Source organism: Staurois parvus, unplaced genomic scaffold (genome assembly GCF_062004578.1).
Source record: "Staurois parvus isolate SC_StPar_1 unplaced genomic scaffold, SC_StPar_1.0 ptg001090l, whole genome shotgun sequence".
NCBI lineage: Eukaryota > Metazoa > Chordata > Amphibia > Anura > Ranidae > Staurois > Staurois parvus.
The window spans coordinates 2,668,985-2,683,040 of NW_028318886.1; positions in this window are offsets into that span (position 1 = coordinate 2,668,985).

The window sequence follows — 14,056 nt, forward strand, 5'->3', positions numbered from 1 at the left end:
CCATTAGCCAGTTGTCTCAAGATTTCCGCAGGTTTTTTTTTTTTTTTTGCTATAGACAAAGCTGATAAACATTGGAGAGGATCTCGTATGGTTAGAGAGATTTAAAAAAATTAACCAAAGTGGATATATGAACTCCAAACTTTGACACCGGAAGGGTTAAATAGTGAAATAGATTTAAATTGCTTCCTAACAGATTTTTAATTAAATAGAATTAGATTGTGACATCTAATTTTACTTATAGATAATTTTAAGGTTAGTGTGTTGGTATTTATTATTTCATCATTATTTTATGCCATGTGGGGTTTCTAGTACTAAAACATCAGGTATATTTTTTCAAATTTTTTCATAGCTGCTTCCCCTTTAAGGGGACAAACCCTATGGGGTATGTTGGAAGATTTTTAATAGTATGGTATTAAAGTTGATTATAATAAATTAATCAATATGCTATAGTAATGTAATTTAAGGTAGAAGTTGTATGAAGCCCATTAATGTGTAACACCGAATGTACTCAGCAATATCACAGTTTGTATAAATCAAATTAACATTCGGCTGATGGGCATAAATAACATCACCAATATGGTGGATTTTGCACTTCCTGAAGATGAACTTTGATCGAAACGCGTCAAGGTTTGATGATGCAAATTCTGCCGATGTCACATCCGCCTTATTGAACGCACAGTGCTCTGATGAGCATGGAGTACAGTGGCTTCCATAACTATTAGGAGCAATAAGGCTGAGTACACCAGGTGCCAGGCACAGGCACTTTATTTTTGAGTGAGATTTTGTTACACTTACCCCCCAATAAAATATCTTACGGTTTTACACTATGAGATATCCTCTTTTTTTGGTGGCATGCGTATCCTAAGCCTGCGGAGATCTGGAGACAACTGTTCCATTGGGGAACGCCCCACAAGAGTCTAGAAATAGAAGGTCATTGGCTAAGGGTGCGTTTTAGTCCATGTGGGGCACCTTGTTGAGCACAGTAGAGCACTTTGATCTGACTTAAGAAATTAAGCACTACAATTAAGTTGAGCACAAGCACTTGCACTTGTTTCACTATTTGGGGCTTTATTAAAGGCAATGTATGCTGTATGTTAAATGTTTGAAACATACACATGATTATATGCTTAATATTGATGCGCAGTCCGTTTGATTTTTGGAATAGCTGACCATTGTAAGCACCCCAGTCAATGGTAAATGATTTGTCTTAACCTTCTAGCTACCACTTTTGCTGGATAGCTTGGTCTGTTAAAGGAAGTTGAAAATAACGACTTACTGGCTGGATCACTAGGTGAAAATATAACAAAACAAGCCTATAAAAAAGAGCTGTAAGCTGTAACGTAATAAATGTTTGTTTTTGGGTTTAATACCACTTTAAAGGTGACATCACTGGCTGACATCACTGAGAGGCTCTGGAGAGACCCTGACTTTAAAGTCAAGATCCACCCAGATTCCCGAGCAGCAGCTGGCAGATTCCTGAGCCAGCCATTCCCCCCCCCCCTTCCACAGTCTGACCCTCCAGTGCGTGCTGGAGGGGCAGAGCAGAGAACCAGTGACTGACAGTCACAGGCTCTACTCACTGAAGATCGAGAACGGGGCGTTCAGCGCTCTTTGATCACTCGGTTCTTGGTCATAGAGGTGGCGAGGGACCGATATTGCATCCACCTAAGTAAGTATGTTATTTTTTTTTTTATTCCTGAACTTCTCTTTTCAAGCATATCTAAATAAACCGCTTCAGCATGTGTATTACATAGGGCAACTAGCAGGGAGATAACGCCTCCATTAACCATCCTTGATAGATCCACCAAAGTAGTAACTATGCCCCGAATGATGTAGACATGGAGGAGGTAGAGAGGGATGGTTTGTCAATCATTCATCTCCAGCCACCCCTAAAGGTGATGAAATAGTCACATGGTGCAGCTAGAATCTGAGAAATAGGAAGTGAATGGCTTCCCAGTGCCATGCACTTGAACACACGTGCTAAAAAGGGTGTTGTATCTGCAAGTGCACCAGATCTTCCAGTGCACATGTGCCCTCTGTGAAACACTGCCTCCCAGGATGTGTGAAGTGGCAATTCTAGGAGGCAGTGGGGGGGCCTACATAATTCTGGTCTAAGCTATAAAGTAGAACGTGCTGACTTGCAGCACAAAAGGTAGTGTACTATACAGTAAAAGATCATACTTTTTTCCAGTTCTGTAAGAGGTAGGAGAGGAACGTAGGTTATTTTAATTGGGTGAGGTTCTGCTTTAAGGTTGCAAAGAAAGGCCTCCTAAAATTTCTTTTCAGCCAGTGGAGCACTAATCCCTAGGCACTGGAGGTCCACATCTTCCCCCATATATGGAAATGAGCTACCAAACTGAATCTTCTTTATGAGAATAGTTAGAATTGATAGCTAATTTAATGACAAGTACCTAAGTTTCTTTGAAACGTGGAGCAATCTCTACATTTTCTCATTTTTAAACCTTCACATGTCCTTACACCATTGTAAACTAACACTGGGTATACATTTTTAGACTTGTCCTGGCTGCACCCTTCTTCCTCCCTCCTCTTCTCCCCACTTTATGTACATCATCCCCTCTAAGTGTGGTGTGGGAGTACTGAGCCCCCTGTGGCTATTATAAAGCACAATTGTTTGGTTCACATCATATTCACAGTCAATACCATTGTACTTTGTTTTTACATACATTTTGCACTCTGCAATACGTCTCTCAGATAACTTGCTGTTAACCCTTAAATGGGGGATGCCTCCTACCTCTGCATATTTTCTGTATACCGTGTATTGAAAACTTAAAAAAAAACATTATTTGGGCCATGCACATTTTATTGATATTGTCACATCAAATGCAAAAAGGCAGCATTTCAGGATATTGATGTGCAAGTTTTGCATGTTGCATTCCTCATAATGTAAATATTCTCTGGAAGGAAGGATGGTATAATGGTGCCATCCATCCAATAACTTCAGCAGCCTTGTTATCACTGTGTCTACATGGACCATATGATGTTTTTTCTTTAATGGGGGATGCAGCAGCTTCTAGTCAGGGCCTGGACTGAGCGAAGCTAAAAGGGAGGGCCAGCATGACTGGTGCTTGCAGACAAGGCGGAGAATGGATTGGAGTGGGAGTATATGCAGGAGGTGGGGGTGGTTACCTGATTGGAGTAAGCGAGCTTGAGGGGTGGTCTTGCTAGGATGAGGAAAGGGGTTGGGACTTGTCCGAGGTCAGAGCTTGTGCCAGCATGGGTTTGGTTTCTCACACCCTCCCTCCCTGGAGTGGTTTGTTGTTTTGCTGATTTTTTTTTGTTTGCTTTGGTTATTGGTTTGTCTCTTGTGTTTGTCGTGCTGTTTGTTTTGTGTAAGTTCCTTGATTTTGTTTTCTTTTCTTGCTCAGCATTTGGTGTCCTGTGGTGTTTGTCTGGTTTTGTGTTTTGTCATGGCAGCCGGCAGGGGTCGCTGGGTCTTTGAAGGCGGTGTTGGCGTGATAATTTGGTGGATTATGGGTTGAGCCCATCGTAGGTATGGGTGTTCCTTCCCAGTTATAAGGTCATGTTGGTAACGTGGGATTTCATTGGCTGTATCTGGGAGTACATAACTGTAGTATGTCCCCGAGGCGGTGTAGTAGCGGCTGGGGGCCTTTCCATTGGGTGTCAGATACAGCCGAGTTATTGATGTAACAGTGCCTTCGAAGACCTTGGACCCGGTTGGGATCATGACTGGCGGTTATTATTTGATTGTACTGTAAGAAGTGTTATGTACAAGTTATGTTAAATAAATGGGCTGCTATGGCTGGTTTTACACCAAAAGGAGAGTCGGGTGGTTATTTAGCTGGGAAAGGTTGAAGGGGTGGTTGTTTTAAGGTTTAGGTGGTAATTATTAGCCTCAATATTCTGCATGTCCCTCATTCATGCACATTTAGAAGATGAACAGAAATGAAGAGTAAAAGCACAGAAATGCATGCATCATCCATATTCTTAAATAATTCTAATTTGCATAACACAGGTACAAAATTATGATAAAAATCCAAGTGAAATATATGTATATATGCAACTGGCCCATGAAAATCCATATTCTTTAATAAGTATAATCCAATTTGCATAACACACGGACAAAAATGCAACACCACATATGTATTAAAGCATGATTATACCTTTAAAAGAGATGTAAAGAGGAATAGAAGCTGTGCGTACCAAAAAAAAGCCTAGGAGAGGGCAAAGGACTAGTCATTAGTATTGCCTGTGGTCTCCCTGTAGCTGATCTTTTCCACATTACTGATTTACCATGCCTTGTTCTGCACTGTGTCTGTATGAATGTGGACAGTTTGGAAGAAGCAGCCTTTGCTTCCTCATGTCAAAGCCTCCAGCAAAAACAGTGAAAAGCACAGTAGTGACATCACCACTCCACATCTCTTGAGACTAGAAGCTACAGGCAGTATTGCCTTAGACCTCAAATTGCAGATGTACAGAAAGAAGTCTGTACTCTCTTTCATATACCAGAAAGTTATGCACAGTTAACAATTCTCTTTTTTACGTATAACTTGCATTTTCCACAGATGAAGCACAGTAGAACCTTCTTAAAACAAAACGTTTTTAACTTACATGAAAAAACATAAAAAATGATTATGTTGCATTTCTTATTCATAACTAATTCGGTTATGGTCGCTGGCAAAAAAAAGGTAGGAATCTGCACCAAGCATTAGCCCTTCCAGTGCAGGGAAGCTTTGGTTCTTATCTAGTGTCCTTAGGGCCTTTTGCGGGTTTCAGTACCCTATTTTGAAGAGTTCTGCTGGGGTAGAGAAGGGCTTCTTCCAAAACAGTCATCTACAGCCAGAAGGCTGAGGAGTGTACCTGGACCCCACTTGCAAGAATGGGGATCACCTGTATTGTTGCTGGTCCACACTGGATTCTGTGGGCAGCAATCTCTAGGGTACTGCATATCCAGTCACCTTGATGGCAAAATGCTTTACAGGTCCAGGGCAGTGATCATGTTGGGGTGGGGGTTAGCTTTCTGAAGGCTCATGGGGCACACCCGCCATAATGGATGAACATTAGGCCTTGTGACCCCACAGCATGGACTGGTGAATGCCCCAAAAGGGGTGGTGGAGGGGGTAGCATGGCATGTGATGACAATCATACAGGTAGCAGTTTGTTTCTCTGGAACAGTAACATGTGCAATGTGAGGCTCCTGGCTATTACAGCACAGATACAGCTCCAGTAGTCCAGCTACTCCCAAGCACAGCCCCCCTCTTCAAACCTACAACACATCAGTGCCAGGGAAAAGCACGTATTGGGACATAGGTCTGTTGGGCTGATTTGCTTCTTAGGAGTCTGGCTTGGGTTGACACTACTCTCAGCTGGTTAACTGCTCCTTCCTAGGGTATTATAGGCTGACTTACACCAGCAAACCATGGCATTATTCAGTCGGGGGGGGGGTGAGGATGGTGGGGTGTACTCCCCAAGTGTAACGGCTCCAATAAGGGTCAGGTTAGCTCTGAATCCTAAGCCTTATGTGATATTTCCACGGTCTCAGTGCAATCCTGTAGTTCCTTTGTGCCAAGAAAGGAATTTTCTACAGCCAATTCTAGTTTGTGGGACCAGCTCTCAGTTTGTAATACCAGGGACTGAAGCATGGGCGCTCTCTTTACTACCCACCTTGTGTGGGAGGAACATCCTCAGGATGAGGAAGACGCTGTTGAGGATCTGGAATACTCTGTAGAGGAATCCTCCCAGAAGGAATCTCAGGATCCGGGCCTGTAATAGACACAGAAGACCAAAGTGGGCTTCCTAGCAGATGTAATGCATAGGCTGCCCTTTGAGGGCTAATGCTTGTTTGGACAAACATTGAATGCCTTTATCCAGGTGGTTAGTCTGTGGGGAAAAGCCTACTCTTATCCCTAAAGAAAGGCAAAGATGGATGTCCACTATCACCACTATTGTTTATTTTAGCCCTTGAACCGCTAGCAGAGAAAAATCCATACACACCCACAAGTGAAGGGTATATCCCATAACTTATCTATGATCGCGGATGATAAATTACTATCCATCGCTTCCCCGCATCCCATTGTTCAACTTTATTTTGCTACTGAACCGCTTCACCCTTCTCTAGTCTACAGCAATGTCAATAACTTTACAGCCCCAGACTCTAGAAGCCCTCTATAATACATACACCTTTAAACAAGTCCACTACTTTACCTTATCTCAGCTTTACCCTGACTCCTTCATACGTATGCCACCGTTGTGTTATTTAAAACATGAAAATGTGTTTCCACTACCGTTCAATCTTGCGCTCACCTCCACTTATACCTGTCCACTTACAGGTCATGAGCACTTGTTTCCCTTAAATGGCTTCCTTAGGTCTGCTCCTCTCCTATATATGGACTCCCCTTTCTCCGATGTCTCGTCCTAGGTCCACTCTATGGTGTACTTTTAATTCTTAGTAGCCTGGCCCTTTAAATGTGCGATCCACATTCTGCAGTGTATTCACATACAAAGGGATGTTTCCTTCGTGTAGTAAGTTAAAATATACATGGTTTATTTAAAAACAAAATTGCACTCACAATAAAACTTTACAGCAAAAGTCACAAGCAGTGGGGCCTCTGCTCCTGCATAACTTCCGATTCCGGATTCCTGATACCCTGGCTCCGCCTACACATGTATCATCAATGGTCATGTGACTTTCTCAGTAGTACCACTGTATATGGTTGCAGAGTATACTGTTTTCGCATTATATAATTGCAGGGAGGCACAAAACCACATATTTGGCATGTTGGTTTACACTGGGAACACTTTGTTGTTCGCAGCCATCCTCATTCAATGTTATATATATCACAGTTGGTTTTCAGTTTATTGGTTTAGTGATCATTTAATATTCACATAAAGGGGGCGCAGGATAACCATAGAAAATTTGCTATACAACATCTTATATGTTATACCAAGCAAATTTTCCCACACAATATGTCTTATCAGGAGATAAGAGGGGGGCACTGGAAGAAGGGGAGGATCAGAGAAGTCAGGATCAAACAACCTTTTTACACAATGCAGAGGATTAACCCCTTAGGTTCCACAGTGAGTGTAGCAAGCATGCTTTACTACATATAGACTGATTTTACTGTTGTGGGTTTAGTAACACTTTAAGTTGGGTCCCATCTGTTCTGCTGACTTCTTATTTTGAGCCTGAGAGATTTGCTTATTGCTCCTTTCATGCAAGAGGTTGGTTTTTTGGTTGCTCATAGGGTATTGGAGATGGCTGTGCATTTCACTGCCAGGCAAAGGTGGTATCGAGTCCTTGGTTGTGCTTTTTTATTTTTTATTTTTTAAACCCCATGGTGGGTTCTTTAATCCATGTTAATCAGGACATTGCATCGAGTCTGAGCCCCAGTTTGTTCTGAGGGGCCTTGCAAGGTTGCCTCTCTAGCTACGGTTTCTAGTTGGATTTGTCAGCTTATTTCTCAGGCCTATAGCCTCAAGAGCAAGGCTCCTTTCCTAGTTAAGGCCAAGCAGTGTCTGTGCTTCTTAAGCAAATCAGCATCACGTTTCTGTTGCTCAAGTTTGTAAGGCTGCTATCTGGTCTTCCCCTCACACATTTACCAAGTACAACCAAGTAGATATTCACGCCACTGCAGATGCCAGTTTTTTCTAACGGGTCTTGCAGGTGGCTTTGTAAGTGGGGTTAACCCCTATTCGGTTTTGGGATTTGGGCATTTTATCCACTCATGTTCAGTGCTTTGGCACTTTCCAAATAGTCATGAATATGACGTAATCAGCACTCAAATTTTGTGCATTAGCCTCCCTAACTTTCTGCTGCAAGCATAAAAATGCAAGAAACAAATATCACTTCTATCACAATATATACAAAATGTGTATAACTAATCAATTGTGTCTATATCACCCACAATAAGTGTATGACTTTAAATAGCATGTACAGTATTGCGCATAACACTTTTTAGAACCCAGATGACCCAGGACAAAATTCCTCCGGGCAGCAAAAGTCTTCAGAACATTTCAATTACCAAGAGTAGTCCAAAAATGCTCTCTGACACAAGCAAGATTTGCTGGATTCAACAACTATGCTCTCAAATAAAATAAAAACATAAAATGGGAAAAACTATAGTTAGTTTTTTATATTATTTAAATAAAAATTAAAACTGCACACAGTGTTGCAGATAAAATCACTTTGCACAGAGTCAAGTCAGCAACGTTGCAATGAAGATAAGCCACTCACAGCCAAGAGCAAAGATCACTCCACACAGTACAGCCAGCTCTTCCTCAGACTTCAAGACTCTGCCCAATATGTTTAATCAGTCGTAACATCTTCGGGGACACTGCAAAAAGGCGTCATCAACACAGAAGAGAAGTACCTTTGCCCTGTACTATACTGCAAGAATTTACAGAAAAAAAAACAAGATTACTATTTTAATTGTTCAGTATGAGACTTGTATTCAGTGATTATAGTATGTCCCCACCAAGCAATAAACTGAGGAGTGGGTAACAAAACAGGTATGCCAACAGGCCCAAAATAACAAGTATTAACAACCCAAAAACACTCAGATGATGGTTTGAAGCACCCTGTGGCCAAAGCTTGCATCTGCTGAGGCCTGAACATACACCTGGTAAAACTTGCGAACATGTGAAAACTGGTGAACATGTGTACAGAGAACCAGGTGGTGGCCTTGCGAATCTATAATACAGATGATTGATGCTGAATAGTCCAGGAGACCCCAACAGAGCTGCTGGAATGAGCTCTAATGGGGAAGAGAGAAACCTTTTCGTTAAGGCCACAGGCCCTAGAAATCAATCTGGCAATTGTGGATCAGAAAACATGACGTCCCCCATGAGAACCATCAGGTAGAACAAAGAGGGGCCCAGTCTTGTGAACAAAGGCTATGGTTGCTAGGTAGACCCTGACATCCAAGCAGTTTACAGCAATTTCCTTACCGTGTTTTGAGGCGGGACAGATGGAGAAAACATTCAGGTGCAAAACAAGAAAAGAGTTGCCAACTCAGAATGAAACAAATGTAATGGTGAACAGGAAGCCAGCGTTATGCCTGAGTCTTTCCAACTGTCGGCTCAAAGGGAGGGGTCTATTGAAAGATGGATCACAAGTTGAGATCCCAAGGATTGGGATGAGTGAGATTATTCCCTAGGGTTCAGCTGTCTGCACTATGCAAAAGTATGCCTTCCATGTGCGATAGTAAGAGTAAGGTGGGAATAACAGAATCAGAAATACCCCTGCCCTTCAAAACATGGGTTTCAACATCCATGCCATAAAAAAAAGCCAGAAACTGGGAAGCATGATCAAATAGGAGGCCTTGGGCCAGTAAGTCTGGTCTGTTTGAAAGAGGCTAACTCTGTCCGCCAGAAGTCTTAGTATGTCTGTGTACCACATTACTCTGGGCTAGTTTGGTATGATGAGAACCACCAAAACCCTTTCTGCCTCTATCTTGTACAGCAGTTGAGGAAGAATCTCCACTGGAGGGAAGGAATAAACAAGTTTGAATGGAGCCCACAAGCATCTACTGCTAAGGCTAGAGGATCCTGGGCTTGGATACAAATTTGTTCAGCTTGTTGAACCTGGAAGCCAGGATGGTCACATCTGAATTTCCCCACCTTTGACAGTTTCTGAAAGATCTCAGGGTGTAGGGACCACTGCCCCAGGTCCAGACATCAGTGGCTTAGGAAGTCTGCCTGTCTGGAGTGAAACTGGGCAAAGGGAACTGGAGGAGGGTTCTAATAACCCTTAAACTCTCTTGCAGAAGCAAACAGGTGCTGTGTTGACCTGAGGGCTCACATGTGGTATCCTAGAGAAGCAACATTCCACTGAGGAAGGGTCATGCTGCTTTGGGTTTTATTCAAGATTAGACCCAGGTACTCCAAGACAGTGTGAGGGCTTGATATCAGACACTGGAAAGCTGATTATCCAGCAGAAGGTTAAGCATTAAATCCTCCTTTGGATGTTGGACAGTTATGGCTGAGGGGTCCTCCACAAAGAGGTTGTCCGGGTAACCTGTGACATGAATGTGCCTTAGGCTCGAAGTGCCAGACATGTGGCAAGCAACACTTAGAGCGCAGAGGATAGCTCAATGTATTGCTACAAATTGGAGTGTTCGTCTCTCTGAGCAAAATGCAAAAAGTGTTGATGTGGAGAGAAGATGGGAATGTATAGATAGGCATCTTGTATGTCTAATGATGCCAGAAAATTCCCTTGTCTGACAAAAACAATGGCAGACCTCCTGATTCCATCTGGAATTTTGTTACACAAAATCTGTTTAGAAATTTTAAGTCCGGAATTGGATGGATGCCCCATTTGGGATTGAGACTACGAAAAGGTTTGACTAGAAACCTTTAAAATCGCTCTTGTGAAGGAACTACTGGTAGAACCACTCCTTGTATCTGAACTTGGTGCAAGGTGGTCAATAAGTCTGCCTTCTTTTGGTCTGAAACTGGCAGGTTGGAAAGCGAGTGAGTAGGGGGCAGAAATAGAAACTATGTTGTACCCTCTGAAATAAAGGATTAGACCCAGGGGCCTGGGACATCTTGGATCAATACTAGTGAAAATGCCAGATGTCCCCCCCCCCCACTCCAAGGAGTGGAGTTGCCCAGCATTTTGAGGCAGGCTTGGTGGGCATTGGCGCTCCAGGCTTGCAAAGAAAGGCAGCGTGAAGCCTTGGTTTTTGGGGTTGATGCCTGGGGACTACTTCCACAGAGCAGAAGTAGCAGTTTTAGAAGTTAGAGACTTAGCCTTTTTTCTTGTGAGGTAGGAGGACCTTTTCCCCAGTGACTTCCTTGATGAATTTATCAAGGAATTCTCCAAATAGGCATTCACCATCAAAAGATATGCATAGAAGATGCTTCAAACAACCAGGTTCATCAGGTTAAACTTTTAGCCATAAAATCCTGCACATTTGCAGAGATCAGGCATATTCTATAGACTAAATGAATTGTATTCTCTAGAGCAGCCTTTCAGCACAGAGAAACCTTTAAAATAAATTTCTGGTCTCAAGGAACCCCTGCTAAAAATTACTATATCTACAACTCATGATACATTAGTGTGATGGTCAGTGAGAAGAATGATTCTTAACACTTTCAGTCATTGGGAAGAATTACCCCCTTACAGATTGCTAAAAAAATCAATGGTGTCAGTGGGAACTTATGTGACCGGCAGAAATTGATAATTGCTCAAGGAACCCCTAGCCACCTCTGGAAGAACCCTAGGATTTCCAGGAACTCTAGTTGAGAAACCCTGCTTTAGTGCATTAACACAAAATATGTTGAGGGCATCAGCTGAAATTGTTCTAGGAGAGCAGGGTAGTTAACTAGTTCCTGGTCTGTCTCGCCCAGTTAGCCATAGTCTGGCAAGTAGATATGGTTATAATTGCTGGCTGCAGGGCTGGCCTGCAAGAGCAAATAAATACTTGAAAGTGTTTTAAAACACAAACAGATTAATTACAAGGGGGCACATCCTCCATAGGAACTGTAAGGTGTTTAGTGAGAGCTGAAAGAGCCATGATGCTGGGCCTACTAGAGGTTCAGGCTTCATACATCACAGTGAGGAAATACCCTGAAGGGGTCTTCAGGGTCTGGGAACCATAGAAATTGACTACAACTCTGGACCTGAATAGCACCCTGTAGATATTTTGGGGGAGAGTTAGTAAATTTGGTGTACCCTCCAGCTTTAGTGAATAAACCCCTTTGTGTCAAGGTAAGTACCCAACTCTGGATCCCACTCCAAATAAAACATTTCAAGCTGACCCACACAGGGGGGTACTGGATGCAATAACTGAGGGTTACAATCCTTAAACCACTAGATAGTCCAGGGCAATAAGCAGTCAGATTTTGAGAAAAGTATCTGAAGAAAACAACCGATTGGTTTATCAGAAAAAACACTTTTCCGGAGGAAAACAGGTCCATCAGGCAGGACACTAGCAAAAAAAAAACGTTAATCTCCTGGAGTGGGCAGGGTTGTGCACACAGAGGGGAGTAATCACCTGTAGGTGGCTTGTATATTAACACATGGTCTATAAATACAAATCCTGCATATTGTACTGTGCAATTACAATATTGTGATTTTTGGTTTACCAGCAAAATCCTTTTTCTTGGAGTATATTACAAGACACCTTTATTCCTCCCCACTCCCTGTTCCTCACTGCTTGCTGTAAAACTAAGCCTCAGCTGAGCTGAGAGGGGTTTTGCCTGGGCTGGGAATTCCTGCCTTTTTTGGCATCCAGGTAGTAGATGAAGCTATGCAAATTATTCCTATTGCCCAGCCACCCACTCATAACAAAGGAATAACTCATTTTGATTTGAGATTAAGTGAGACACACAGATACCTTCTCTTAGTATTAAACCCAACTTTGGAACTTTGCCCTATTTTTATAAGGTTTGTAAATGTAAACTTTGTAAAGTACCTTTGAAAAACTTTGAATTAGGCACAGTTTGGACATATTCATGTTGGCGCCAGACAAAAATGTCATTCACGCATGGGCACTTCACTCTGCATTCATGAAATTGTGCCATGATTGCATCATCGTGGCCCAGCTGCTCAAGCACCTGGAGAGGGAGAACCAGAAGATGGAAGCACTGGGAGCAGTGACAGCTCAGGGATAGAAGGGTTTGTTTCACAGGTAAGTGTAGTAATGTTCTAATGTGCAATGCATACTAGCACATTATTGTATCAACCCTGGGGACAGAAAAATAAAAAGGCATTATTTACTGCCATCAATTTTTTGTAAATCCTCACATATACCCAGTGACTGGCTTTAGTTCATCCTCCACAAGATGTACCTGTATATCTGCAGTCTTCTCTTCATCCATTCAAAGTGCTGAATTTGAAAACTATTCAGAGTTCAGAAAAAAGAGGGTGGAGAGCGGAAATTACGCAGTGCAGAGCTCAATGAGGTGAGCTCTGAGAGCGGATTGGAGAAAAGAGACACACCCTCTCAACACAGCTCATAGAAGCAGAACTGAGGCTGTCAGTCTACTGGAGGCCCCTCCCCTGTCACCATTTTTCTCTGTCAGGAAAATGGACAGCTGCCATTTGCCATGTGCTTTTCTTAAATACCTTTTGCCCTGTACACCCTTGATAACACCTTGTTTTGGGGCAAAACATGTTGGGTTAATAGATTTTTGTGGTTTTTAATTCTTTATTTTTAATTATGGGCACTTAGATTTGTTGGAGTAATATGGGTTTAGTTGTAAGAAGAAAAAGGGAGATTTTTGGACTGGTAGAGTTAGTGGATTGATAGGAGGGCATTCTTTTCGCAGGCTGGAAGGGTACTGTGGTATACTGATTTTGATGGGCAGCTGAGCTTTTTAGTACCCACAGTATCAATCCATGCCTTCGGGTTGTGGTATATGGCCAGGATACTAATTCCTACCATAAACACATTTCCACTCAGACAGAAAGATTTACCAACGGCAGCTAAAGACATACTTGCCATCTCCCTTTAATGAAGGCAATTGTATAGCTGCTCCATCATTTTGTATTTTTGCACCAATTCTGCATTACCCTATAAGGTTATACACCTGGCATTCATAGGACTTCCTTTCATTTTCTACATTGAGTTTTAGAGAGTTATGAATAAAATGGAAGTTTGAGGTCATAGTGGGTTTGGTGCATGGATATAGCATACCCCTGCTGTTTCTCTAGTAATAGTTCCCACGTAAAGACCAATCTTACAGTAGAAGTACACATCAGGTTGTTTTTGGTTTGTTGTGTCAGAAAAACTTGCCAGAAGTGACTCATGCTGATAGAGGAATGAGGCAGCAGACAGAAATTACAGTGAGAGCTCTTAATTGAGACAAGTACACATGTTTCATGTCTGAGGTTAAAAAAACCACTTTAAGAACCACTACTGTGCTCCACTTTGGTTTAGAGGCAAGCTTTTTTTGGTTCCTTTCATCACACCACACCAGTACCCGTCATATTACATTTACCACAAATGAAAGTGTAGGTTAGGTGTATGTGCAAATGCTTTCTACAAAACCACAATGACATGTCTAAGTCAGCATACATCATTGGTGTTGATAAGCTACGCTTTAATAATTTGATTGTTAGTTTTAGGAGGAT